We start from the raw sequence: 23,702 nt of genomic DNA on the forward strand, positions 1-23,702 counted from the left end.
GACGTCACTAAAGAAGAATTTGTGTATTAATGGAGTCCGCTCGGACGCCAAAGTGCGATGGTGGTGTGATGGTGAGCATAGTTGCCTTCCAAGCAGTTGATCCGGGTTCGATTCCCGGCCATCGTTCTTTTAAGATATTTGATACCATGTTACTCTCCGAGAGTACCTTCGAAGCTGTTCACTTGAATTTATGATACAAACTTATAGCCTTCGGGTGACGTCGCTAAGGAAGCATTTCTGTGTTTAAGTACTTCGCACGCGTGTCAACGCGCGATGGTGGTGTTATGGTGAGCATAGTTGCCCTCCAAGCAGTTGATCCGCGTTCGATTCCCAGCCATCGCAAGATATTTAGATCTTCGGTACATTTACACTCGGCGGGACTAACATCCAAACTGAACACGCGAATTTATGATACATACCTGTGGCTATCTAACGACGTCACTAAAAAGAGGGTGTTTTTTAAAGCAGTTCGCTTGCATGCCATGTTACCCTGATTGTGCAATGGTTATCATATTTGCCTTGCAGGCAGTGGATGTGGGTTCGATTCCAGGCCATCGCACACCATTGACATATTCGATACCATGACACTCTCCATAAGTAATTTGTAACCCGAACACGTGAATTTATGATACATACCGTCAGCTTTCGTAAACGTTACTAAAGAAGAACTTGTGTACTAAACAATTTCGCTTACGCGCCTATGTGCGATTTTGGTGTAATGGTGAGCATAGTTGCCTTCCAAGCAGTACATCCAGGTTCGATTCCCGGCCATCGCACACTTTTAGGATCTTCGGTTCCATTACAATCGGCGGGACTATCTTAGAAACTGAACACGTAAATTTATGACACATAATTCTAGCTTTCATATGACGTCACTAAAGAAGAATTTGTGTATTAATGAAGTCCGCTCTGACGCCAACGTGCGATGGTGGTGTAATGGTGAGCATAGTTGCCTTCCAAGCAGTTGATCCGGGTTCGATTCCCGGCCATCGCACGATTTTAAGATCTTCGGTACATTTACACTCGGCGGGACTAACATCCAAACTGAACACGTGAATTTATGATCCATACCTGTGGCATTCTAATGACGTCACTAAAAAGAGGGTGTTTTTTAAAGCAGTTCGATTGCATGCCATGTTACCCTGATGGTGCAATGGTTTGCATAGTTGGTTTCCAAGCAGTGGATGTGGGTTCTATTCCAGGCCATTGCACACCATTGACATATTCGATACCATGACACTCTCCATAAGTAATTTGTGACCTGAACACGTGCATTTATAATACATACCAGCAGCTTTCGTAAACGTTACTAAAGAAGAACTTGTGTACTAAACTATTTCGCTTACGTGCCCATGTGCGATGGTGGTGTAATGGTGAGCATACTTGCCTTCCAAGCAGTGGATGTGGGTTCGATTCCAGGCCATCGCACACCATTGACATATTCGATACCATGACACTCTCCATAAGTAATTTATAACCTGAACACGTGAATTTATGATACATACCTGCAGCTTTCGTAAGCGTTACTAAAGAAGAACTTGTGTACTAAACTATTTCGCTTACGTGCCCATGTGCGATGGTGGTGTAATGGTGAGCATAGTTGCCTTCCAAGCAGTTCATCCGGGTTCGATTCCCGGCCATCGCACGATTTTAAGATCTTCGGTACATTTACACTCGGCGGGACTAACATCCAAACTGAACACGTGAATTTATGATCCATACCTGTGGCATTCTAATGACGTCACTAAAAAGAGGGTGTTTTTTAAAGCAGTTCGATTGCATGCCATGTTACCCTGATGGTGCAATGGTTTGCATAGTTGGTTTCCAAGCAGTGGATGTGGGTTCTATTCCAGGCCATTGCACACCATTGACATATTCGATACCATGACACTCTCCATAAGTAATTTGTGACCTGAACACGTGCATTTATAATACATACTAGCAGCTTTCGTAAACGTTACTAAAGAAGAACTTGTGTACTAAACTATTTCGCTTACGTGCCCATGTGCGATTGTGGTGGAATGGTGAGCATACTTGCCTTCCAAGCAGTGGATGTGGGTTCGATTCCAGGCCATCGCACACCATTGACATATTCGATACCATGACACTCTCCATAAGTAATTTGTAACCTGAACACGTGAATTTATGATACATACCTGCAGCTTTCGTAAACGTTACTAAAGAAGAACTTGTGTACTAAACTATTTCGCTTACGTGCCCATGTGCGATGGTGGTGTAATGGTGAGCATAGTTGCCTTCCAAGCAGTTCATCCGGGTTCGATTCCCGGCCATCGCACACGTTTAAGATACTTGATACCATGTTACACTCCGAGAGTACCTTCCAAGCTGTTCACGTGAATTTATGATAAAACCTGCAGCTTTCGGGTGACGTCACTAAAGAAGAACGTGTGTACTAAAGCAGTTCGCTCACTTGCCTGTGTGCGATGGTGGTGTAATGGTGAGCATAGTTGCCTTCCAAGCAGTTTATCCGGGTTCGATTCCCGGCCATCGCGCACCTTTAAGATACTTGATACCATGTTACTCTCCGAGAGTACCTTCGAAGCTGTTCACGTGAATTTATGATAAAACCTGCAGCTTTCGGGTGACGTCACTAAAGAAGAACTTGTGTACTAAAGCAGTTCGCCGACTTGCCTGTGTGCGATGGTGGTGTAATGGTGAGCATAGTTGCCTTCCAAGCAGTTGATCCGGGTTCGATTCCCGGCCATCGCACGATTTTAAGATCTTCGGTACATTTACACTCGGCGGGACTAACATCCAAACTGAACACGTGAATTTAGGATACATACCTGTGGCTTTCTAATAACGTCACTAAAAAGAGGGTGTTTTTTTAAAACAGTTCGCTTGCATGCCATGTTACCCTGATTGTGCAATGGTTAGCATAGTTGCCTTCCAAGCAGTGGATGTGGGTTCTATTCCAGGCCATTGCACACCATTGACATATTCGATACCATGACACTCTCCATAAGTAATTTGTAACCTGAACACGTGCATTTATGATACATACCTGCAGCTTTCGTAAACGTTACTAAAGAAGAACTTGTGTACTAAACTATTTCGCTTACGTGCCCATGTGCGATGGTGGTGTAATGATGAGCATACTTGCCTTCCAAGCAGTTGATCCGGGTTCGATTCCCGGCCATCGCACACTTTTAGGATCTTCAGTTCCATTACAATCGGCGGGACTATCTTAGAAACTGAATACGTGAATTTATGATACATACCTGTGGCTTTCTGGTGATGTCACAAAAAAAGGTGTGTTTTAAGGCAGAATGCTCGCATGCCAAGTTGCGCAGATTATGTAATGGTGACCATAGTTGCCTTCCAAGCGTTTGATCCGGGTTCGATTCCCGGCCATCCCACACTATTAAGATCTTCGGTTCCGTTACACTCATCGAGAGTACCTTCGAAGCTGAACACGTAAATTCGTTATACATAACCCTAGCCTTCTTGTGACGTCACTAAAGAAGAATTTGTGTATTAATGGAGTCCGCTCCGACGCCAACGTGCGATGGTGGTGTGATGGTGAGCGTAGTTGCCTTCCAAGCAGTTGATCCGGGTTCGATTCCCGGCCATCGTTCTTTTAAGATATTTGATACCATGTTTCCCTCCGAGAGTACCTTCGAAGCTGTTCACTTGAATTTATGATACAAACTTATAGCTTTCGGGTGACGTCGCTAAGGAAGCATTTGTGTGTTTAAGTACTTCGCTCGCGTGTCAACGCGCGATGGTGGTGTTATGGTGAGCATAGTTGCCTTCCAAACAGTTGAGCCGGGTTCGATTCTCGGCCATCGCACGGTTTTAAGATCTTCGGTACATTTACACTCGGCGGGACTAACATCCAAACTGAACACGCGAATTTATGATACATACCTGTGGCTTTCTAATGACGTCACTAAAAAGAGGGTTTTTTTTAAAGCAGTTCGCTTGCATGCCATGTTACCCTGATTGTGCAATGGTTAGCATAGTTGCCTTCCAAGCAGTGGATGTGGGTTCTATTCCAGGCCATCGCACACCATTGACATATTCGATACCATGACACTCTCCATAAGTAATTTGTAACCTGAACACGTGCATTTATGATACATACCTGCAGCTTTCGTAAACGTTAGTATAGAAGAACTTGTGTACGAAACTATTTCGCTTACGTGCCCATGTGCGATGGTGGTGTAGTGGTGAGCATGCTTGCCTTCCAAGCAGTTCATCCGGGTTCGATTCCCGGCCATCGCACACTTTTAGGATCTTCGGTTCCATTACAATCGGCGGGACTATCTTAGAAACTGAACACGTAAATTTATGACACATAACTCTAGCTTTCTTGTGACGTCACTAAAGAAGAATTTGTGTATTAATGAAGTCCGCTCTGCCGTCAACGTGCGATGGTGGTGTAATGGTGAGCGTAGTTGCCTTCCAAGCAGTTGATCCGGGTTCGATTCCCGGCCATCGCACACTATTAAGATACTTGATACCATGTTACTCTCCGAGAGTACCTTCGAAGCTGTTCACGTGAAGTGATGATAAAACGTGCCGCTTTCGGGTGACGTCACTAAAGAAGAACATGTGTACTAAAGCAGTTCGCTCACTTGCCTATGTGCGATGGTGGTGTAATGGTCAGCATAGTTGCCTTCCAAGCAGTTGATCCGGGTTCGATTCCCGGCCATCGCACACTTTTAGGATCTTCGGTTCCATTACAATCGGCGGGACTATCTTAGAAACTGAATACGTGAATTTATGATACGTACCTGTGGCTTTCTGGTGACGTCACTAAAAAAAAGGTGTGTTTTAAGGCAGAATGCTCGCATGCCAAGTTGCGCAGATTTTGTAATGGTGACCATAGTTGCCTTCCAAGCGTTTGATCCGGGTTCGATTCCCGGCCATCCCACACTCTTAAGATCTTCGGTTCCGTTACACTCATCGAGAGTACCTTCGAAGCTGAACACGTAAATTTGTTATACATAACTCTAGCTTTCTTGTGACGTCACTAAAGAAGAATTTGTGTATTAATGGAGTCCGCTCCGACGCCAACGTGCGATGGTGGTGTGATGGTGAGCATAGTTGCCTTCCAAGCAGTTGATCCGGGTTCGATTCCCGGCCATCGCACACTTTTAAGATACTCGATACCATGTTACTCTCCGAGAGTACCTTCGAAGCTGTTCACGTGAATTTATGATAAAACCTGCAGCTTTCGGGTGACGACACTAAAGAAGAACATGTGTACTAAAGCAGTTCGCTCACATGCCAATGTGCGATGGTGGTGTAATGGTGAGCATAGTTGCCTTCCAAGCAGTTGATCCGGGTTCGATTCCCGGCCATCGCACGATTTTAAGATCTTCGGTACATTTACACTCGGCGGGACTATCATGCAAACTGAACACGCGAATTTATGATACATACCTGTGGCCTTCTAATGACGTCACTAAAAAGAGGGTGTTTTTTAAAGCAGTTCGATTGCATGCCATGTAACCCTGATTGCGCAATGGTTAGCATAGTTGCCTTCCAAGCAGTGGATGTGGGTTCTATTCCAGGCCATCGCGCACCATTGACATATTCCATACCATGACACTCTCCATAAGTAATTTGTAACCTGAACACGTGCATTTGTGATACATACCTGCAGCTTTCGTAAACGTTACTAAAGAAGAACTTTTGTACTAAACTATTTCGCTTACGTGCCCATGTGCGATGGTGGTGTAATGGTGAGCATAGTTGCCTTCCAAGCAGTTGATCCGGGTTCGATTCCCGGCCATCGCACACTTTTAGGATCTTCGGTTCCATTACAATCGGCGGGACTATCTTAGAAACTGAATACGTGAATTTATGATACGTACCTGTGGCTTTCTGGTGACGTCACTAAAAAAAAGGTGTGTTTTAAGGCAGAATGCTCGCATGCCAAGTTGCGCAGATTTTGTAATGGTGACCATAGTTGCCTTCCAAGCGTTTGATCCGGGTTCGATTCCCGGCCATCCCACACTCTTAAGATCTTCGGTTCCGTTACACTCATCGAGAGTACCTTCGAAGCTGAACACGTAAATTCGTTATACATAACTCTAGCTTTCTTGTGACGTCACTAAAGAAGAATTTGTGTATTAATGGAGTCCGCTCCGAAGCCAACGTGCGATGGTGGTGTGATGGTGAGCATAGTTGCCTTCCAAGCAGTTGATCCGGGTTCGATTCCCGGCCATCGCACGTTTTTAGGATCTTCGGTTCCATTACAATCGGCGTGTCTATCTTAGAAACTGAACACGTAAATTTATGACACATAATTCTAGCTTTCATGTGACGTCACTAAAGAAGAATTTGTGTATTAATGAAGTCCGCTCTGACGCCAACGTGCGATGGTGGTGTAATGGTGAGCATAGTTGCCTTCCAAGCAGTTGATCCGGGTTCGATTCCCGGCCATCGCACACTTTTAAGATACTTGATACCATGTTACTCTCCGAGAGTACCTTCGAAGCTGTTCACATGAATTTATGATAAAACCTGCACCTTTCGGGTGACGTCACTAAAGAAGAACTTGTGTACTAAAGCAGTTCGCTCACTTGCCTGTGTGCGATGGTGGTGTAATGGTGAGCGTAGTTGCCTTCCAACCAGTTGATCCGGGTTCGATTCCCGGCCATCGCACGGTTTTAAGATCTTCGGTACATTTACACTCGGCGGGACTAACATCCAAACTGAACACGTGAATTTATGATCCATACCTGTGGCTTTCTAATGACGTCACTAAAAAGAGGGTGTTTTTTAAAGCAGTTCGCTTGCATGCCATGTTACCCTGATTGTGCAATGGTTAGCATAGTTGCCTTCCAAGCAGTGGATGTGGGTTCGATTCCAGGCCATCGCACACCATTGACATATTCGATACCATGACACGCTCCAGAAGTAATTTGTAACCTGAACACGTGAATTTATGACACATACCTTCAGCTTTCGTAAACGTTACTAAAGAAGATATTGTGTACTATACTATTTCGCTTACCTGCCTATGTGCGATGGTGGTGTTATGGTGAACATAGTTGCCTTCCAAGCACTTGATCCGGGTTCGATTCCCGGCCATCGCACACTTTTAGGATCTTCGGTTCCATTACAATCGGCCGGAATATCTTAGAAACTGAATACGTGTATTTATGATACATACCTGTGGCTTTCTGGTGACGTCACAAAAAAAGGTGTGTTTTAAAGCAGAATGCTCGCATGCCAAGTTGCGCAGATTTTGTAATGGTGACAATAGTTGCCTTCCAAGCGTTTGATCCAGGTTCGATTCCCGGCCATCCCACACTCTTAAGATCTTCCGTTCCGTTACACTCATCGAGAGTACCCTCGAAGCTGAACACGTAAATTTGTTATACATAACTCTAGCTTTCTTGTGACGTCACTAAAGAAGAATTTGTGTATTAATGGAGTCCGCTCCGACGCCAACGTGCGATGGTGGTGTGATGGTGAGCATAGTTGCCTTCCAAGCAGTTGATCCGGGTTCGATTCCCGGCCATCGCACACTTTTAATATACTTGATACCATGTTTCTGTCCGAGAGTACCTTCGAAGCTGTTCACGTGAATTTATGATAAAACCTGCAGCTTTCGGGTGACGTCACTAAAGAAGAACTTGTGTACTAAAGCAGTTCGCTAACATGCCAATGTGCGATGGTGGTGTAATGGTGAGCATAGTTGCCTTCCAAGCAGTTGATACGGGTTCGATTCCCCGCCATCGCACGATTTTAAGATCTTCGGTACATTTACACTCGGCGGGACTATCATGCAAACTGAACACGCGAATTTATGATACATACCTGTGGCCTTCTAATGACGTCACTAAAAAGAGGCTGTTTTTTAAAGCAGTTCGATTGCATGCCATGTTACCCTGATTGTGCAATGGTTAGCATAGTTGCCTTCCAAGCAGTGGATGTGGGTTCTATTCCAGGCCATCGCGCACCATTGACATATTCGATACCATGACACTCTCCATAAGTAATTTGTAACCTGAACACGTGCATTTATGATACATACCTGCAGCTTTCGTAAACGTTACTAAAGAAGAACTTGTGTACTAAACTATTTCGCTTACGTGCCCATGTGCGATGGTGGTGTAATGGCGAGCATACTTGCCTTCCAAGCAGTTGATCCGGGTGCGATTCCCGGCCATCGCACACTTTTAGGATCTTCGGTTCCATTACAATCGGCGGGACTATCTTAGAAACTGAATACGTGAATTTATGATACGTACCTGTGGCTTTCTGGTGACGTCACTAAAAAAAAGGTGTGTTTTAAGGCAGAATGCTCGCATGCCAAGTTGCGCAGATTTTGTAATGGTGACCATAGTTGCCTTCCAAGCGTTTGATCCGGGTTCGATTCCCGGCCATCCCACACTCTTAAGATCTTCGGTTCCGTTACTGTCATTGAGAGTACCTTCGAAGCTGAACACGTAAATTTGTTATACATAACTCTAGCTTTCTTGTGACGTCACTAAAGAAGAATTTGTGTATTAATGGAGTCCGCTCCGAAGCCAACGTGCGATGGTGGTGTGATGGTGAGCATAGTTGCCTTCCAAGCAGTTGATCCGGGTTCGATTCCCGGCCATCGCACACTTTTAAGATACTTGATACCATGTTACACTCCGAGAGTACCTTCCAAGCTGTTCACGTGAATTTATGATAAAACCTGCAGCTTTCGGGTGACGTCACTAAAGAAGAACGTGTGTACTAAAGCAGTTCGCTCACTTGCCTGTGTGCGATGGTGGTGTAATGGTGAGCATAGTTGCCTTCCAAGCAGTTGATCCGGGTTCGATTCCCGGCCATCGCACGATTTTAAGATCTTCGGTACATTTACACTCGGCGGGACTATTATCCAAACTGAACACGCCAATTTATGATACATACCTGTGGCATTCGGGCCCCCTCTGTGGTGTAGTGGTTAGCGTGATTAGCTGCCACCGCCGGAGGTCCGGGTTCGATTCCCGGCTCTGCCACGAAATTTGAAAAGTGGTCCGACGGCTGGAACGGGGTCCACTCAGCCTCGGGAGGTCAACTGAGTAGAGGTGGGTTCGATTCCCACCTCAGCCATCCTCGAAGTGGTTTTCCGTGGTTTCCCACTTCACCTCCAGGCGAATGCCGGGATGGTCCCTAACTTAAGACCACGGCCGCTTCCTTCCCTCATCCTTGCCTATCCCTTCCAATCTTCCCATCCCCCTACAAGGCCCCTGTTCACCATAGCAGGTGAGGCCGCCTGGGCGAGGTACTGGTCATACTCCCCAGTTCTATCCCACGACCAAGAGTCTGAAGCTCCAGGACACTGCCCTTGAGGCGGTAGAGGTGGGATCCCTGGCTGAGTCCGAGGGAAAAACCGAACCTGGAGGGTAAACAGATGATGATGATGACCTGTGGCTTTCGCTTTGCATGCCATGTTACCCTGATTGTGCAATGGTTAGCATAGTTGCCTTCCAAGCAGTGGATGTGGGTTCTATTCCAGGCCATTGCACACCATTGACATATTCGATACCATGACACTCTCCATAAGTAATTTGTAACCTGAACACGTGCATTTATGATACATACCTGCAGCTTTCGTAAACGTTACTAAAGAAGAACTTGTGTACTAAACTATTTCGCTTACGTGCCCATGTGCGATGGTGGTGTAATGATGAGCATACTTGCCTTCCAAGCAGTTGATCCGGGTTCGATTCCCGGCCATCGCACACTTTTAGGATCTTCAGTTCCATTACAATCGGCGGGACTATCTTAGAAACTGAATACGTGAATTTATGATACATACCTGTGGCTTTCTGGTGACGTCACAAAAAAAGGTGTGTTTTAAGGCAGAATGCTCGCATGCCAAGTTGCGCAGATTATGTAATGGTGACCATAGTTGCCTTCCAAGCGTTTGATCCGGGTTCGATTCCCGGCCATCCCACACTCTTAAGATCTTCGGTTCCGTTACACTCATCGAGAGTACCTTCGAAGCTGAACACGTAAATTCGTTATACATAACCCTAGCCTTCTTGTGACGTCACTAAAGAAGAATTTGTGTATTAATGGAGTCCGCTCCGACGCCAACGTGCGATGGTGGTGTGATGGTGAGCGTAGTTGCCTTCCAAGCAGTTGATCCGGGTTCGATTCCCGGCCATCGTTCTTTTAATACATTTGATACCATGTTTCCCTCCGAGAGTACCTTCGAAGCTGTTCACTTGAATTTATGATACAAACTTATAGCTTTCGGGTGACGTCGCTAAGGAAGCATTTGTGTGTTTAAGAACTTCGCTCGCGTGTCAACGCGCGATGGTGGTGTTATGGTGAGCATAGTTGCCTTCCAAACAGTTGAGCCGGGTTCGATTCTCGGCCATCGCACGGCTTTAAGATCTTCGGTACATTTACACTCGGCGGGACTAACATCCAAACTGAACACGCGAATTTATGATACATACCTGTGGCTATCTAATGACGTCACTAAAAAGAGGGTGTTTTTTAAAGCAGTTCGCTTGCATGCCATGTTACCCTGATTGTGCAATGGTTAGCATAGTTGCCTTCCAAGCAGTGGATGTGGGTTCTATTCCAGGCCATCGCACACCATTGACATATTCGATACCATGACACTCTCCATAAGTAATTTGTAACCTGAACACGTGCATTTATGATACATACCTGCAGCTTTCGTAAACGTTACTAAAGGAGAACTTGTGTACTAAACTATTTCGCTTACGTGCCCATGTGCGATGGTGGTGTAATGGTGAGCATAGTTGCCTTCCAAGCGGATCATCCGGGTTCGATTCCTGGCCATCGCACACGTTTAACATACTTGCTACCATGTTACACTCCGAGAGTACCTTCGAAGCTGTCCACGTGAATTTATGATAAAACCTGCAGCTTTCGGGTGACGTCACTAAAGAAGAACGTGTGTACTAAAGCAGTTCGCTCACTTGCCTGTGTGCGATGGTGGTGTAATGGTGAGCATAGTTGCCTTCCAAGCAGTTGATCCGGGTTCGATTCCCGGCCATCGCACACTTTTAGGATCTTCGGTTCCATTACAATCGGCGGGACTATCTTAGAAACTGAACACGTAAATTTATGACACGTAACTCTAGCTTTCCTGTGACGTCAATAAAGAAGAATTTGTGTATTAATGAAGTCCGCTCTGACGCCAACGTGCGATGGTGGTGTAATGGTGAGCGTAGTTGCCTTCCAAGCAGTTGATCCGGGTTCGATTCCCGGCCATCGCGCACCTTTAAGATACTTGATACCATGTTACTCTCCGAGAGTACCTTCGAAGCTGTTCACGTGAATTTATGATAAAACCTGCAGCTTTCGGTTGACCTCACTAAAGAAGAACTTGTGTACTAAAGCAGTTCGCCGACTTGCCTGTGTGCGATGGTGGTGTAATGGTGAGCATAGTTGCCTTCCAAGCAGTTGATCCGGGTTCGATTCCCGGCCATCGCACGATTTTAAGATCTTCGGTACATTTACACTCGGCGGGACTATCATACAAAATGAACACGCGAATTTATGATACATACCTGTAGCCTTCTAATGACGTCACTAAAAAGAGGTTGTTTTTTAAAGCAGTTCGATTGCATGCCATGTTACCCTGATTGTGCAATGGTTAGCATAGTTGCCTTCCAAGCAGTGGATGTGGGTTCTATTCCAGGCCATCGTTCTTTTAGGATATTTGATACCATGTTACTCTCCGAGAGTACCTTCGAAGCTGTTCACTTGAATTTATGATACAAACTTATAGCTTTCGGGTGACGTCGCTAAGGAAGCATTTGTGTGTTTAAGTACTTCGCTCGCGTGTCAACGCGCGATTGTGGTGTTATGGTGAGCATAGTTGCCTTCCAAGCAGTCGATCCGCGTTCGATTCCCAGCCATCGCATGATATTTAGATCTTCGACACATTTACACTCGGCGGGACTAACATCCAAACTGAACACGCGAATTTATGATACATACCTGTGGCTTTCTAATGACGTCACTAAAAAGAGGGTGTTTTTTAAAGCAGTTCGCTTGCATGCCAAGTTACCCTGATTGTGCAATGGTTAGCATAGTTGCCTTCCAAGCAGTGGATGTGGGTTCTATTCCAGGCCATCGCACACCATTGACATATTCGATACCATGACATTCTCCATAAGTAATTTGTAACCTGAACACGTGCATTTATGATACATACCTGCAGCTTTCGTAAACGTTACTAAAGAAGAACTTGTGTACTAAACTATTTCGCTTACGTGCCCATGTGCGATGGTGGTGTAATGGTGAGCATAGTTGCCTTCCAAGCAGTTGATCCCGGTTCGATTCCCGGCCATCGCACGATTTTAAGATCTTAGGTACATTTACACTCGGCGGTACTAACATCCAAACTGAACACGTGAATTTATGATCCATACCTGTGGCTTTCTAATGACGTCACTAAAAAGAGGGTGTTTTTTTAAAGCAGTTCGCTTGCATGCCATGTTACCCTGATTGTGCAATGGTTAGCATAGTTGCCTTCCAAGCAGTGGATGTGGGTTCTGTTCCAGGCCATTGCACACCATTGACATATTCGATACCATGACACTCTCCATAAGTAATTTGTAACCTGAACACGTGCATTTATGATACATACCTGCAGCTTTCGTAAACGTTACTAAAGAAGAACTTGTGTACTAAACTATTTCGCTTACGTGCCCATGTGCGATGGTGGTATAATGGTGAGCATACTTGCCTTCCAAGCAGTTGATCCGGGTTCGATTCCCGGCCATCGCACACTTTTAGGATCTTCGGTTCCATTACAATCGGCCGGACTATCTTAGAAACTGAATACTGAATTTATGATACATACCTGTGGCTTTCTGGTGACGTCACAAAAAAGGTGTGTTTTAAAGCAGAATGCTCGCATGCCATTTTGCGCAGATTCTGTAATGGTGACCATAGTCGCCTTCGAAGCGTTTGATCCAGGTTCGATTCCCGGCCATCCCACACTCTTAAGATCTTCGGTTCCGTTACTGTCATTGAGAGTACCTTCGAAGCTGAACACGTAAATTTGTTATACATAACTCTAGCTTTCTTGTGACGTCACTAAAGAAGAATTTGTGTATTAATGGAGTCCGCTCCGAAGCCAACGTGCGATGGTGGTGTGATGGTGAGCATAGTTGCCTTCCAAGCAGTTGATCCGGGTTCGATTCCCGGCCATCGCACACTTTTAAGATACTTGATACCATGTTACACTCCGAGAGTACCTTCCAAGCTGTTCACGTGAATTTATGATAAAACCTGCAGCTTTCGGGTGACGTCACTAAAGAAGAACGTGTGTACTAAAGCAGTTCGCTCACTTGCCTGTGTGCGATGGTGGTGTAATGGTGAGCATAGTTGCCTTCCAAGCAGTTGATCCGGGTTCGATTCCCGGCCATCGCACGATTTTAAGATCTTCGGTACATTTACACTCGGCGGGACTAACATCCAAACTGAACACGCCAATTTATGATACATACCTGTGGCATTCGGGCCCCCTCTGTGGTGTAGTGGTTAGCGTGTTTAGCTGCCACCCCCGGAGGTCCGGGTTCGATTCCCGGCTCTGCCACGAAATTTGAAAAGTGGTCCGACGGCTGGAACGGTGTCCACTCAGCCTCGGGAGGTCAACTGAGTAGAGGTGGGTTCGATTCCCACCTCAGCCATCCTCGAAGTGGTTTTCCGTGGTTTCCCACTTCACCTCCAGGCGAATGCCGGGATGGTCCCTAACTTAAGACCACGGCCGCTTCCTTCCCTCATCCTTGCCTATCCCTTCCAATCTTCCCATCCCCCTACAAGGCCCCTGTTCACCATAGCAGGTGAGGCCGCCTGGGCGAGGTACTGGTCATACTCCCCAGTTCTATCCCACGACCAAGAGTCTGAAGCTCCAGGACACTGCCCTTGAGGCGGTAGAGGTGGGATCCCTGGCTGAGTCCGAGGGAAAAACCGAACCTGGAGGGTAAACAGATGATGATGATGACCTGTGGCTTTCGCTTTGCATGCCATGTTACCCTGATTGTGCAATGGTTAGCATAGTTGCCTTCCAAGCAGTGGATGTGGGTTCGATTCCAGGCCATCGCACACCATTGACATATTCGATACCATGACACTCTCCATAAGTAATTTGTAACCTGAACACGTGAATTTATGATACATACCTTCAGCTTTTGTAAACGTTAATAAAGAAGAACTTTTGTACTAAACTATTTCGCTTACGTGCCTATGTGCGATGGTGGTGTAATGGTGAACATAGTTGCCTTCCAAGCACTTGATCCGGGTTCGATTCCCGGCCATCGCACACTTTTAGGATCTTCGGTTCCATTACAATCGGCGGGACTATCTTAGAAACTCAACACGTAAATTTATGACACATAATTCTAGCTTTCTTGTGACGTCACTAAAGAAGAATTTGTGTGTTAATGAAGTCCGCTCTGAAGCCTACGTGCGATGGTGGTGTAATGGTGAGCATAGTTGCCTTCCAAGCAGTTGATCCGGGTTCGATTCCCGGCCGTCGCACACTTTTAAAATACTTGATACCATGTTACTCTCCGAGAGTACCTTCGAAGCTGTTCACGTGAATTTATGATAAAACATGCAGCTTTCGGGTGACGTCACTAAAGAAGAACTTGTGTACTAAAGCAGTTCGCCGACTTGCCTGTGTGCGATGGTGGTGTAATGGTGAGCATAGTTGCCTTCCAAGCAGTTGATCCGGGTTCGATTCCCGGCCATCGCACACTTTTAGGATCTTCGGTTCTATTACAATCGGCGGGACTATCCTAGAAACCGAACACGTAAATTTATGACACATAACTCTAGCTTTCTTGTGACGTCACTAAAGAAGAATTTGTGTATTAATGAAGTCCGCTCTGACGCCAACGTGCGATGGTGGTGTAGTGGTGAGCATAGTTGCCTTCCAAGCAGTTGATCCGGGTTCGATTCCCGGCCATCGCACACTGTTAAGATACTTGATACCATGTTACTCTCCGAGAGTACCTTCGAAGCTGTTCACGTGAATTTATGATAAAACCTGCAGCTTTCGGGTGACGTCACTAAAGAAGAACTTGTGTACTAAAGCAGTTCGCTCACCTGCCTCTGTGCGATGGTGGTGTAATGGTGAGCATGGTTGCCTTCCAAGCAGTTGATCCTGGTTCGATTCCCGGCCATTGCGCGATTTTAAGATCTTCGGTACATTTACACTCGGCGGGACTAACATCCAAACTGAACACGCGAATTTATGATACATACCTGTGGCTTTCTAATGACGTCACTAAAAAGAGGGTGTTTTTTAAAGCAGTTCGCTTGCATGCCATGTTACCCTGATTGTGCAATGGTTAGCATAGTTGCCTTCCAAGCAGTGGATGTGGGTTCTATTCCAGGCCATTGCACACCATTGACATATTCGATACCATGACACTCTCCGTAAGTAATTTGTAACCTGAACACGTGCATTTATGATACATACCTGCAGCTTTCGTAAACGTTACTAAAGAAGAACTTGTGTACTAAACTATTTCGCTTACGTGCCCATGTGCGATGGTGGTATAATGGTGAGCATACTTGCCTTCCAAGCAGTTGATCCGGGTTCGATTCCCGGCCATCGCACACTTTTAGGATCTTCGGTTCCATTACAATCGGCCGGACTATCTTAGAAACTGAATACGTGAATTTATGATACATACCTGTGGCTTTCTGGTGACGTCACAAAAAAAGGTGTGTTTTAAAGCAGAATGCTCGCATGCCAAGTTGCGCAGATTTTGTAATGGTGACCATAGTCGCCTTCCAAGCGTTTGATCCAGGTTCGATTCCCGGCCATCCCACACTCTTAAGATCTTCTGTTCCGTTACACTCATCGAGAGTACCTTCGAAGTTGAACACGTAAATTTGTTATACATAACTCTAGCTTTCTTGTGACGTCACTAAAGAAGAATTTGTGTATTAATGGAGTCCGCTCCGACGCCAACGTGCGATGGTGGTGTGATGGTTAGCATAGTTGCCTTCCAAGCAGTTGATCCGGTTTCGATTCCCGGCCATCGTTCTTTTAAGATATTTGATACCATGTTACTCTCCGAGAGTACCTTCGAAGCCGTTCACTTGAATTTATGATACAAACTTATAGCTTTCGGGTGACGTCGCTAAGGAAGCATTTGTGTTTTTAAGTACTTCGCTCGCGTGTCAACGCGCGATTGTGGTGTTATGGTGAGCATAGTTGCCTTCCAAGCAGTCGATCCTCGTTCGATTCCCAGCCATCGCAAGATATTTAGATCTTCGGTACATTTACACTCGGCGGGACTAACATCCAAACTGAACACGCGAATTTATGATACATACCTGTGGCTATCTAATGACGTCACTAAAAAGAGGGTGTTTTTTAAAGCAGTTCGCTTGCATGCCATGTTACCCTGATTGTGCAATGGTTAGCATAGTTGCCTTCCAAGCAGTGGATGTGGGTTCTATTCCAGGCCATCGCACACCATTGACATATTCGATACCATGACACTCTCCATAAGTAATTTGTAACCTGAACACGTGCATTTATGATACATACCTGCAGCTTTCGTAAACGTTACTAAAGGAGAACTTGTGTACTAAACTATTTCGCTTACGTGCCCATGTGCGATGGTGGTGTAATGGTGAGCATAGTTGCCTTCCAAGCGGTTCATCCGGGTTCGATTCCTGGCCATCGCACACGTTTAACATACTTGCTACCATGTTACACTCCGAGAGTACCTTCGAAGCTGTCCACGTGAATTTATGATAAAACCTGCAGCTTTCGGGTGACGTCACTAAAGAAGAACGTGTGTACTAAAGCAGTTCGCTCACTTGCCTGTGTGCGATGGTGGTGTAATGGTGAGCATAGTTGCCTTCCAAGCAGTTGATCCGGGTTCGATTCCCGGCCATCGCACACTTTTAGGATCTTCGGTTCCATTACAATCGGCGGGACTATCTTAGAAACTGAACACGTAAATTTATGACACGTAACTCTAGCTTTCCCGTGACGTCAATAAAGAAGAATTTGTGTATTAATGAAGTCCGCTCTGACGCCAACGTGCGATGGTGGTGTAATGGTGAGCATAGTTGCCTTCCAAGCAGTTGATCCGGGTTCGATTCCCGGCCATCGCGCACCTTTAAGATACTTGATACCATGTTACTCTCCGAGAGTACCTTCGAAGCTGTTCACGTGAATTTATGATAAAACCTGCAGCTTTCGGGTGACCTCACTAAAGAAGAACTTGTGTACTAAAGCAGTTCGCCGACTTGCCTGTGTGCGATGGTGGTGTAATGGTGAGCATAGTTGCCTTCCAAGCAGTTGATCCGGGTTCGATTCCCGGCCATCGCACGATTTTAAGATCTTCGGTACATTTACACTCGGCGGGACTATCATACAAAATGAACACGCGAATTTATGATACATACCTGTAGCCTTCTAATGACGTCACTAAAAAGAGGGTGTTTTTTAAAGCAGTTCGATTGCATGCCATGTTACCCTGATTGTGCAATGGTTAGCATAGTTGCCTTCCAAGCAGTGGATGTGGGTTCTATTCCAGGCCATCGTTCTTTTAGGATATTTGATACCATGTTACTCTCCGAGAGTACCTTCGAAGCTGTTCACTTGAATTTATGATACAAACTTATAGCTTTCGGGTGACGTCGCTAAGGAAGCATTTGTGTGTTTAAGTACTTCGCTCGCGTGTCAACGCGCGATTGTGGTGTTATGGTGAGCATAGTTGCCTTCCAAGCAGTCGATCCGCGTTCGATTCCCAGCCATCGCATGATATTTAGATCTTCGACACATTTACACTCGGCGGGACTAACATCCAAACTGAACACGCGAATTTATGATACATACCTGTGGCTTTCTAATGACGTCACTAAAAAGAGGGTGTTTTCTAAAGCAGTTCGCTTGCATGCCATGTTACCCTGATTGTGCAATGGTTAGCATAGTTGCCTTCCAAGCAGTTGATCCGGGTTCGATTCCCGGCCATCGCACACTTTTAGGATCTTCGGTTCCATTACAATCGGCGGGACTATCTTAGAAACTGAACACGTAAATTTATGACACATAACTCTAGCTTTCTTGTGACGTCACTAAAGAAGAATTTGTGTGTTAATGAAGTCCGCTCTGACGCCTACGTGCGATGGTGGTGTAATGGTGAGCATAGTTGCCTTCCAAGCAGTTGATCCGGGTTCGATTCCCGGCCATCGCACACTTTTAAGATACTTGATACCATGTTACTCTCCGAGAGTACCTTCGAAGCTGTTCACGTGAATTTATGATAAGACCTGCAGCTTTCGGGTGACGTCACTAAGGAAGAACTTGTGTACTAAAGCAGTTCGCTCACTTGCCTATGTGCGATGGTGGTGTAATGGTGAGCATAGTTGCCTTCCAAGCAGTTGATCCGGGTTCGATTCCCGGCCATCGCACGATTTTAAGATCTTCGGTACATTTACACTCGGCGGTACTAACATCCAAACTGAACACGTGAATTTATGATCCATACCTGTGGCTTTCTAATGACGTCACTAAAAAGAGGGTGTTTTTTTAAAGCAGTTCGCTTGCATGCCATGTTACCCTGATTGTGCAATGGTTAGCATAGTTGCCTTCCAAGCAGTGGATGTGGGTTCTATTCCAGGCCATTGCACACCATTGACATATTCGATACCATGACACTCTCCATAAGTAATTTGTAACCTGAACACGTGCATTTATGATACATACCTGCAGCTTTCGTAAACGTTACTAAAGAAGAACTTGTGTACTAAACTATTTCGCTTACGTGCCCATGTGCGATGGTGGTATAATGGTGAGCATACTTGCCTTCCAAGCAGTTGATCCGGGTTCGATTCCCGGCCATCGCACACTTTTAGGATCTTCGGTTCCATTACAATCGGCCGGACTATCTTAGAAACTGAATACTGAATTTATGATACATACCTGTGGCTTTCTGGTGACGTCACAAAAAAGGTGTGTTTTAAAGCAGAATGCTCGCATGCCATTTTGCGCAGATTCTGTAATGGTGACCATAGTCGCCTTCGAAGCGTTTGATCCAGGTTCGATTCCCGGCCATCCCACACTCTTAAGATCTTCTGTTCCGTTACACGCATCGAGAGTACCTTCGAAGCTGAACACGTAAATTTGTTATACATAACTCTAGCTTTCTTGTGACGTCACTAAAGAAGAATTTGTGTATTAATGGAGTCCGCTCCGACGCCAACGTGCGATGGTGGTGTGATGGTGAGCATAGTTGCCTTCCAAGCAGTTGATCCGGTTTCGATTCCCGGCCATCGTTCTTTTAAGATATTTGATACCATGTTACTCTCCGAGAGTACCTTCGAAGCTGTTCACTTGAATTGATGATACAAACTTATAGCTTTCGGGTGACGTCGCTAAGGAAGCATTTGTGTTTTTAAGTACTTCGCTCGCGTGTCAACGCACGATTGTGGTGTTATGCTGAGCATAGTTGCCTTCCAAGCAGTTGATCCGCGTTCGATTCCCAGCCATCGCAAGATATTTAGATCTTCGGTACATTTACACTCGGCGGTATTAACATCCAAACTGAACACGCGAATTTATGATACATACCTGTGGCTATCTAATGACGTCACTGAAAAGAGGGTGTTTTTTAAAGCAGTTCGCTTGCATGCCATGTTACCCTGATTGTGCAATGGTTAGCATAGTTGCTTTCCAAGCAGTGGATGTGGGTTCTATTCCAGGCCATCGCACACCATTGACATATTCGATACCATGACACTCTCCATAAGTAATTTGTAACTTGAACACGTGCATTTATGATACATACCTGCAGCTTTCGTAAACGTTACTAAAGAAGAACTTGTGTACTAAACTATTTCGCTTACGTGCCCATGTGCGATGGTGGTGTAATGGTGAGCATAGTTGCGTTCCAAGCAGTTCATCCGGGTTCGATTCCCGGCCATCGCACACGTTTAAGATACTTGATACCATGTTACACACCGAGAGTACCTTCGAAGCTGTCCACGTGAATTTATGATAAAACCTGCAGCTTTCGGGTGACGTCACTAAAGAAGAACGTGTGTACTAAAGCAGTTCGCTCACTTGAATGTGTGCGATGGTGGTGTAATGGTGAGCATAGTTGCCTTCCAAGCAGTTGATCCGGGTTCGATTCCCGGCCATCGCACACTTTTAGGATCTTCGGTTCCATTACAATCGGCGGGACTATCTTAGAAACTGAACACGTAAATTTATGACACGTAACTCTAGCTTTCCTGTGACGTCAATAAAGAAGAATTTGTGTATTAATGAAGTCCGCTCTGACGCCAACGTGCGATGGTGGTGTAATGGTGAGCATAGTTGCCTTCCAAGCAGTTGATCCGGGTTCGATTCACGGCCATCGCGCACCTTTAAGATACTTGATACCATGTTACTCTCCGAGAGTACCTTCGAAGCTGTTCACGTGAATATATGATAAAACCTGCAGCTTTCGGGTGACGTCACTAAAGAAGAACTTGTGTACTAAAGCAGTTCGCCGACTTGCCTTTGTGCGATGGTGGTGTAATGGTGAGCATAGTTGCCTTCCAAGCAGTTGATCCGGGTTCGATTCCCGGCCATCGCACACCTTTTTTTTTTTTTTTTGCTAGGGGCTTTACGTCGCACGGACACAGATAGGTCTTATGGCGACGATGGGATAGGAAAGGCCTAGGAGTTGGAAGGAAGCGGCCGTGGCCTTAATTAAGGTACAGCCCCAGCATTTGCCTGGTGTGAAAATGGGAAACCACGGAAAACCATCTTCAGGGCTGCCGATAGTGGGATTCGAACCTACTATCTCCCGGATGCAAGCTCACAGCCGCGCGCCTCTACGCGCACGGCCAACTCGCCCGGTCGCACACTTTTAGGATCTTCGGTTCCATTACAATCGGCGGGACTATCCTAGAAACTGAACACGTAAATTTATGACACATAACTCTAGCTTTCTTGTGACGTCACTAAAGAAGAATTTGTGTATTAATGAAGTCCGCTCTGACGCCAACGTGCGATGGTGGTGTAGTGGTGAGCATAGTTGCCTTCCAAGCAGTTGATCCGGGTTCGATTCACGGCCATCGCGCACCTTTAAGATACTTGATACCATGTTACTCTCCGAGAGTACCTTCGAAGCTGTTCACGTGAATTTATGATAAAACCTGCAGCTTTCGGGTGACGTCACTAAAGAAGAACTTGTGTACTAAAGCAGTTCGCTCACTTGCCTGTGTGCGATGGTGGTGTAATGGTGAGCATAGTTGCCTTCCAAGCAGTTGATCCGGGTTCGATTCCCGGCCATCGCACACTTTTAGGATCTTCTGTTCCATTACAATCGGCCCGACTATCTTAGAAACTGAATACGTGAATTTATGATACATACCTGTGGCTTTCTGGTGACGTCACAAAAAAGGTGTGTTTTAAAGCAGAATGCTCGCATGCCAAGTTGCGCAGATTTTGTAATGGTGACCATAGTCGCCTTCCAAGCGTTTGATCCAGGTTCGATTCCCGGCCATCCCACACTCTTAAGATCTTCTGTTCCGTTACACTCATCGAGAGTACCTTCGAAGCTGAACACGTAAATTTGTTATACATAACTCTAGCTTTCTTGTGACGTCACTAAAGAAGAATTTGTGTATTAATGGAGTCCGCTCCGACGCCAACGTGCGATGGTGGAGTGATGGTGAGCACAGTTGCCTTCCAAGCAGTTGATCCGGTTTCGATTCCCGGCCATCGTTCTTTTAAGATATTTGATACCATATTACTCTCCGAGAGTACCTTCGAAGCTGTTCACGTGAATTTATGGTAAAACCTGCAGCTTTCGGGTGACCTCCTTAAAGAAGAACTTGTGTACTAAAGCAGTTCGCCGACTTGCCTGTGTGCGATGGTGGTGTAATGGTGAGCATAGTTGCCTTCCAAGCAGTTGATCCGGGTTCGATTCCCGGCCATCGCACGATTTTAAGATCTTCGGTACCTTTACACTCGGCGGGACTATCATACAAAATGAACACGCGAATTTATGATACATACCTGTAGCCTTCTAATGACGTCACTAAAAAGAGGGTGTTTTTTAGAGCAGTTCGATTGCATGCCATGTTACCCTGATTGTGCAATGGTTAGCATAGTTGCCTTCCAAGCAGTGGATGTGGGTTCTATTCCAGGCCATCGTTCTTTTAAGATATTTGATACCATGTTACCCTCCGAGAGTACCTTCGAAGCTGTTCACTTGAATTTATGATACAAACTTATAGCTTTCGGGTGACGTCGCTAAGGAAGTATTTGTGCGTTTAAGTACTTCGCTCGCGTGTCAACGCGCGATTGTGGTGTTATGGTGAGCATAGTTGCCTTCCAAGCAGTCGATCCGCGTTCGATTCCCAGCCATCGCAAGATATTTAGATCTTCGATACATTTACACTCGGCGGGACTAACATCCAAACTGAACACGCGAATTTATGATACATACCTGTGGCTTTCTAATGACGTCACTAAAATGAGGGTGTTTTTTAAAGCAGTTCGTTTGTATGCCAAGTTACCCTGATTGTGCAATGGTTAGCATAGTTGCCTTCCAAGCAGTGGATGTGGGTTCTATTCCAGGCCATCGCACACCATTGACATATTCGATACCATGACAGTCTCCATAAGTAATTTGTAACCTGAACACGTGAATTTATGATACATACCTGCAGCTTTCGTAAACGTTAGTATAGAAGAACTTGTGTACTAAACTATTTCGCTTACGTGCCCATGTGCGATGGTGGTGTAATGGTGAGCATAGTTGCCTTCCAAGCAGTTGATCCGGGATCGATTCCCGGCCATCGCACGATTTTAAGATCTTAGGTACATTTACACTCGGCGGGACTAACATCCAAACTGAACACGTGAATTTATGATACATACCTGTGGCTATCTAATGACGTCACTAAAAAGAGGGTGTTTTTTAAAGCAGTTCGCTTGCATGCCATGTTACCCTGATTGTGCAATGGTTAGCATAGTTGCCATCCAAGCAGTGGATGTGGGTTCGATTCCAGGCCATCGCACACCATTGACATATTCGATACCATGACACTCTCCATAAGTAATTTCTAACCTGAACACGTGAATTACGATACATACCTTCAGCTTTCGTAAACGTTACTAAAGAAGATCTTGTGTACTAAACTATTTCGCTTACCTGCCTATGTTGGATGGTGGTGTAATGGTGAACATAGTTGCCTTCCAAGCACTTGATCCGGGTTCTATTCCCGGCCATCGCACACTTTTAGGATCTTCGGTTCCATTACAATCGGCGGGACTATCTTAGAGACTGAACACGTAAATTTATGACACATAACTCTAGCTTTCTTGTGACGTCACTAAAGAAGAATTTGTGTGTTAATGAAGTCTGCTCTGACGCCTACGTGCGATGGTGGTGTAATGGTGAGCATAGTTGCCTTCCAAGCAGTTGATCCGGGTTCGATTCCCGGCCATCGCACACTTTTAAGATACTTGATACCATGTTACTCTCCGAGAGTACCTTCGAAGCTGTTCACGTGAATTTATGATAAAACCTGCAGCTTTCGGGTGACGTCACTAAGGAAGAACTTGTGTACTAAAGCAGTTCGCTCACCTGCCTCTGTGCGATGGTGGTGTAATGGTGAGCATGGTTGCCTTCCAAGCAGTTGATCCGGGTTCGATTCCCGGCCATCGCACGATTTTAAGATCTTCGGTACATTTACACTCGGCGAGACTAACA

General features: G+C 45.6%; 50 non-coding genes across 50 annotated transcripts; all 50 read left to right on the forward strand.

Moving 5' to 3' along the window:
* Positions 1–54: 54 nt before the first annotated feature.
* On the forward strand, positions 55–126 carry TRNAG-UCC (transfer RNA glycine (anticodon UCC)). The gene has a single exon. It is a non-coding gene; the product is annotated as a tRNA-Gly (tRNA).
* Positions 127–922: 796 nt separating this feature from the next.
* Positions 923–994, forward strand: TRNAG-UCC (transfer RNA glycine (anticodon UCC)). Its single transcript has one exon. It is a non-coding gene; the product is annotated as a tRNA-Gly (tRNA).
* Positions 995–1,573: 579 nt separating this feature from the next.
* On the forward strand, positions 1,574–1,645 carry TRNAG-UCC (transfer RNA glycine (anticodon UCC)). Its single transcript has one exon. It is a non-coding gene; the product is annotated as a tRNA-Gly (tRNA).
* Positions 1,646–2,224: 579 nt separating this feature from the next.
* TRNAG-UCC (transfer RNA glycine (anticodon UCC)) lies at positions 2,225–2,296 on the forward strand. Its single transcript has one exon. It is a non-coding gene; the product is annotated as a tRNA-Gly (tRNA).
* Positions 2,297–2,441: 145 nt separating this feature from the next.
* TRNAG-UCC (transfer RNA glycine (anticodon UCC)) lies at positions 2,442–2,513 on the forward strand. Its single transcript has one exon. It is a non-coding gene; the product is annotated as a tRNA-Gly (tRNA).
* Positions 2,514–2,658: 145 nt separating this feature from the next.
* TRNAG-UCC (transfer RNA glycine (anticodon UCC)) lies at positions 2,659–2,730 on the forward strand. The gene has a single exon. It is a non-coding gene; the product is annotated as a tRNA-Gly (tRNA).
* Positions 2,731–3,093: 363 nt separating this feature from the next.
* On the forward strand, positions 3,094–3,165 carry TRNAG-UCC (transfer RNA glycine (anticodon UCC)). Its single transcript has one exon. It is a non-coding gene; the product is annotated as a tRNA-Gly (tRNA).
* Positions 3,166–4,176: 1,011 nt separating this feature from the next.
* Positions 4,177–4,248, forward strand: TRNAG-UCC (transfer RNA glycine (anticodon UCC)). The gene has a single exon. It is a non-coding gene; the product is annotated as a tRNA-Gly (tRNA).
* A 146-nt stretch (positions 4,249–4,394) lies between these two features.
* TRNAG-UCC (transfer RNA glycine (anticodon UCC)) lies at positions 4,395–4,466 on the forward strand. Its single transcript has one exon. It is a non-coding gene; the product is annotated as a tRNA-Gly (tRNA).
* A 145-nt stretch (positions 4,467–4,611) lies between these two features.
* On the forward strand, positions 4,612–4,683 carry TRNAG-UCC (transfer RNA glycine (anticodon UCC)). The gene has a single exon. It is a non-coding gene; the product is annotated as a tRNA-Gly (tRNA).
* A 363-nt stretch (positions 4,684–5,046) lies between these two features.
* Positions 5,047–5,118, forward strand: TRNAG-UCC (transfer RNA glycine (anticodon UCC)). Its single transcript has one exon. It is a non-coding gene; the product is annotated as a tRNA-Gly (tRNA).
* A 145-nt stretch (positions 5,119–5,263) lies between these two features.
* On the forward strand, positions 5,264–5,335 carry TRNAG-UCC (transfer RNA glycine (anticodon UCC)). The gene has a single exon. It is a non-coding gene; the product is annotated as a tRNA-Gly (tRNA).
* A 362-nt stretch (positions 5,336–5,697) lies between these two features.
* Positions 5,698–5,769, forward strand: TRNAG-UCC (transfer RNA glycine (anticodon UCC)). Its single transcript has one exon. It is a non-coding gene; the product is annotated as a tRNA-Gly (tRNA).
* Positions 5,770–6,132: 363 nt separating this feature from the next.
* Positions 6,133–6,204, forward strand: TRNAG-UCC (transfer RNA glycine (anticodon UCC)). Its single transcript has one exon. It is a non-coding gene; the product is annotated as a tRNA-Gly (tRNA).
* Positions 6,205–6,350: 146 nt separating this feature from the next.
* On the forward strand, positions 6,351–6,422 carry TRNAG-UCC (transfer RNA glycine (anticodon UCC)). The gene has a single exon. It is a non-coding gene; the product is annotated as a tRNA-Gly (tRNA).
* Positions 6,423–6,567: 145 nt separating this feature from the next.
* TRNAG-UCC (transfer RNA glycine (anticodon UCC)) lies at positions 6,568–6,639 on the forward strand. Its single transcript has one exon. It is a non-coding gene; the product is annotated as a tRNA-Gly (tRNA).
* Positions 6,640–7,001: 362 nt separating this feature from the next.
* On the forward strand, positions 7,002–7,073 carry TRNAG-UCC (transfer RNA glycine (anticodon UCC)). Its single transcript has one exon. It is a non-coding gene; the product is annotated as a tRNA-Gly (tRNA).
* A 361-nt stretch (positions 7,074–7,434) lies between these two features.
* Positions 7,435–7,506, forward strand: TRNAG-UCC (transfer RNA glycine (anticodon UCC)). Its single transcript has one exon. It is a non-coding gene; the product is annotated as a tRNA-Gly (tRNA).
* Positions 7,507–8,520: 1,014 nt separating this feature from the next.
* Positions 8,521–8,592, forward strand: TRNAG-UCC (transfer RNA glycine (anticodon UCC)). Its single transcript has one exon. It is a non-coding gene; the product is annotated as a tRNA-Gly (tRNA).
* A 145-nt stretch (positions 8,593–8,737) lies between these two features.
* On the forward strand, positions 8,738–8,809 carry TRNAG-UCC (transfer RNA glycine (anticodon UCC)). Its single transcript has one exon. It is a non-coding gene; the product is annotated as a tRNA-Gly (tRNA).
* Positions 8,810–9,629: 820 nt separating this feature from the next.
* TRNAG-UCC (transfer RNA glycine (anticodon UCC)) lies at positions 9,630–9,701 on the forward strand. The gene has a single exon. It is a non-coding gene; the product is annotated as a tRNA-Gly (tRNA).
* Positions 9,702–10,929: 1,228 nt separating this feature from the next.
* TRNAG-UCC (transfer RNA glycine (anticodon UCC)) lies at positions 10,930–11,001 on the forward strand. Its single transcript has one exon. It is a non-coding gene; the product is annotated as a tRNA-Gly (tRNA).
* A 146-nt stretch (positions 11,002–11,147) lies between these two features.
* TRNAG-UCC (transfer RNA glycine (anticodon UCC)) lies at positions 11,148–11,219 on the forward strand. Its single transcript has one exon. It is a non-coding gene; the product is annotated as a tRNA-Gly (tRNA).
* A 145-nt stretch (positions 11,220–11,364) lies between these two features.
* Positions 11,365–11,436, forward strand: TRNAG-UCC (transfer RNA glycine (anticodon UCC)). Its single transcript has one exon. It is a non-coding gene; the product is annotated as a tRNA-Gly (tRNA).
* A 795-nt stretch (positions 11,437–12,231) lies between these two features.
* TRNAG-UCC (transfer RNA glycine (anticodon UCC)) lies at positions 12,232–12,303 on the forward strand. Its single transcript has one exon. It is a non-coding gene; the product is annotated as a tRNA-Gly (tRNA).
* A 363-nt stretch (positions 12,304–12,666) lies between these two features.
* On the forward strand, positions 12,667–12,738 carry TRNAG-UCC (transfer RNA glycine (anticodon UCC)). Its single transcript has one exon. It is a non-coding gene; the product is annotated as a tRNA-Gly (tRNA).
* Positions 12,739–13,097: 359 nt separating this feature from the next.
* Positions 13,098–13,169, forward strand: TRNAG-UCC (transfer RNA glycine (anticodon UCC)). Its single transcript has one exon. It is a non-coding gene; the product is annotated as a tRNA-Gly (tRNA).
* Positions 13,170–13,314: 145 nt separating this feature from the next.
* TRNAG-UCC (transfer RNA glycine (anticodon UCC)) lies at positions 13,315–13,386 on the forward strand. Its single transcript has one exon. It is a non-coding gene; the product is annotated as a tRNA-Gly (tRNA).
* Positions 13,387–14,206: 820 nt separating this feature from the next.
* Positions 14,207–14,278, forward strand: TRNAG-UCC (transfer RNA glycine (anticodon UCC)). The gene has a single exon. It is a non-coding gene; the product is annotated as a tRNA-Gly (tRNA).
* A 146-nt stretch (positions 14,279–14,424) lies between these two features.
* On the forward strand, positions 14,425–14,496 carry TRNAG-UCC (transfer RNA glycine (anticodon UCC)). The gene has a single exon. It is a non-coding gene; the product is annotated as a tRNA-Gly (tRNA).
* Positions 14,497–14,641: 145 nt separating this feature from the next.
* On the forward strand, positions 14,642–14,713 carry TRNAG-UCC (transfer RNA glycine (anticodon UCC)). Its single transcript has one exon. It is a non-coding gene; the product is annotated as a tRNA-Gly (tRNA).
* Positions 14,714–14,859: 146 nt separating this feature from the next.
* On the forward strand, positions 14,860–14,931 carry TRNAG-UCC (transfer RNA glycine (anticodon UCC)). Its single transcript has one exon. It is a non-coding gene; the product is annotated as a tRNA-Gly (tRNA).
* A 145-nt stretch (positions 14,932–15,076) lies between these two features.
* On the forward strand, positions 15,077–15,148 carry TRNAG-UCC (transfer RNA glycine (anticodon ACC)). The gene has a single exon. It is a non-coding gene; the product is annotated as a tRNA-Gly (tRNA).
* A 362-nt stretch (positions 15,149–15,510) lies between these two features.
* Positions 15,511–15,582, forward strand: TRNAG-UCC (transfer RNA glycine (anticodon UCC)). The gene has a single exon. It is a non-coding gene; the product is annotated as a tRNA-Gly (tRNA).
* A 1,228-nt stretch (positions 15,583–16,810) lies between these two features.
* On the forward strand, positions 16,811–16,882 carry TRNAG-UCC (transfer RNA glycine (anticodon UCC)). The gene has a single exon. It is a non-coding gene; the product is annotated as a tRNA-Gly (tRNA).
* A 146-nt stretch (positions 16,883–17,028) lies between these two features.
* TRNAG-UCC (transfer RNA glycine (anticodon UCC)) lies at positions 17,029–17,100 on the forward strand. The gene has a single exon. It is a non-coding gene; the product is annotated as a tRNA-Gly (tRNA).
* Positions 17,101–17,245: 145 nt separating this feature from the next.
* TRNAG-UCC (transfer RNA glycine (anticodon UCC)) lies at positions 17,246–17,317 on the forward strand. The gene has a single exon. It is a non-coding gene; the product is annotated as a tRNA-Gly (tRNA).
* A 796-nt stretch (positions 17,318–18,113) lies between these two features.
* TRNAG-UCC (transfer RNA glycine (anticodon UCC)) lies at positions 18,114–18,185 on the forward strand. The gene has a single exon. It is a non-coding gene; the product is annotated as a tRNA-Gly (tRNA).
* A 145-nt stretch (positions 18,186–18,330) lies between these two features.
* TRNAG-UCC (transfer RNA glycine (anticodon UCC)) lies at positions 18,331–18,402 on the forward strand. Its single transcript has one exon. It is a non-coding gene; the product is annotated as a tRNA-Gly (tRNA).
* A 363-nt stretch (positions 18,403–18,765) lies between these two features.
* Positions 18,766–18,837, forward strand: TRNAG-UCC (transfer RNA glycine (anticodon UCC)). The gene has a single exon. It is a non-coding gene; the product is annotated as a tRNA-Gly (tRNA).
* A 1,009-nt stretch (positions 18,838–19,846) lies between these two features.
* On the forward strand, positions 19,847–19,918 carry TRNAG-UCC (transfer RNA glycine (anticodon UCC)). The gene has a single exon. It is a non-coding gene; the product is annotated as a tRNA-Gly (tRNA).
* A 145-nt stretch (positions 19,919–20,063) lies between these two features.
* Positions 20,064–20,135, forward strand: TRNAG-UCC (transfer RNA glycine (anticodon UCC)). The gene has a single exon. It is a non-coding gene; the product is annotated as a tRNA-Gly (tRNA).
* Positions 20,136–20,281: 146 nt separating this feature from the next.
* TRNAG-UCC (transfer RNA glycine (anticodon UCC)) lies at positions 20,282–20,353 on the forward strand. The gene has a single exon. It is a non-coding gene; the product is annotated as a tRNA-Gly (tRNA).
* A 145-nt stretch (positions 20,354–20,498) lies between these two features.
* Positions 20,499–20,570, forward strand: TRNAG-UCC (transfer RNA glycine (anticodon UCC)). The gene has a single exon. It is a non-coding gene; the product is annotated as a tRNA-Gly (tRNA).
* Positions 20,571–20,987: 417 nt separating this feature from the next.
* Positions 20,988–21,059, forward strand: TRNAG-UCC (transfer RNA glycine (anticodon UCC)). Its single transcript has one exon. It is a non-coding gene; the product is annotated as a tRNA-Gly (tRNA).
* Positions 21,060–21,204: 145 nt separating this feature from the next.
* Positions 21,205–21,276, forward strand: TRNAG-UCC (transfer RNA glycine (anticodon UCC)). Its single transcript has one exon. It is a non-coding gene; the product is annotated as a tRNA-Gly (tRNA).
* A 575-nt stretch (positions 21,277–21,851) lies between these two features.
* On the forward strand, positions 21,852–21,923 carry TRNAG-UCC (transfer RNA glycine (anticodon UCC)). The gene has a single exon. It is a non-coding gene; the product is annotated as a tRNA-Gly (tRNA).
* A 795-nt stretch (positions 21,924–22,718) lies between these two features.
* TRNAG-UCC (transfer RNA glycine (anticodon UCC)) lies at positions 22,719–22,790 on the forward strand. Its single transcript has one exon. It is a non-coding gene; the product is annotated as a tRNA-Gly (tRNA).
* Positions 22,791–23,369: 579 nt separating this feature from the next.
* TRNAG-UCC (transfer RNA glycine (anticodon UCC)) lies at positions 23,370–23,441 on the forward strand. The gene has a single exon. It is a non-coding gene; the product is annotated as a tRNA-Gly (tRNA).
* Positions 23,442–23,586: 145 nt separating this feature from the next.
* TRNAG-UCC (transfer RNA glycine (anticodon UCC)) lies at positions 23,587–23,658 on the forward strand. The gene has a single exon. It is a non-coding gene; the product is annotated as a tRNA-Gly (tRNA).
* Positions 23,659–23,702: the final 44 nt, after the last annotated feature.

This window comes from Anabrus simplex, chromosome 1 (genome assembly GCF_040414725.1).
Source record: "Anabrus simplex isolate iqAnaSimp1 chromosome 1, ASM4041472v1, whole genome shotgun sequence".
In the NCBI taxonomy this organism is placed as follows: domain Eukaryota; kingdom Metazoa; phylum Arthropoda; class Insecta; order Orthoptera; family Tettigoniidae; genus Anabrus; species Anabrus simplex.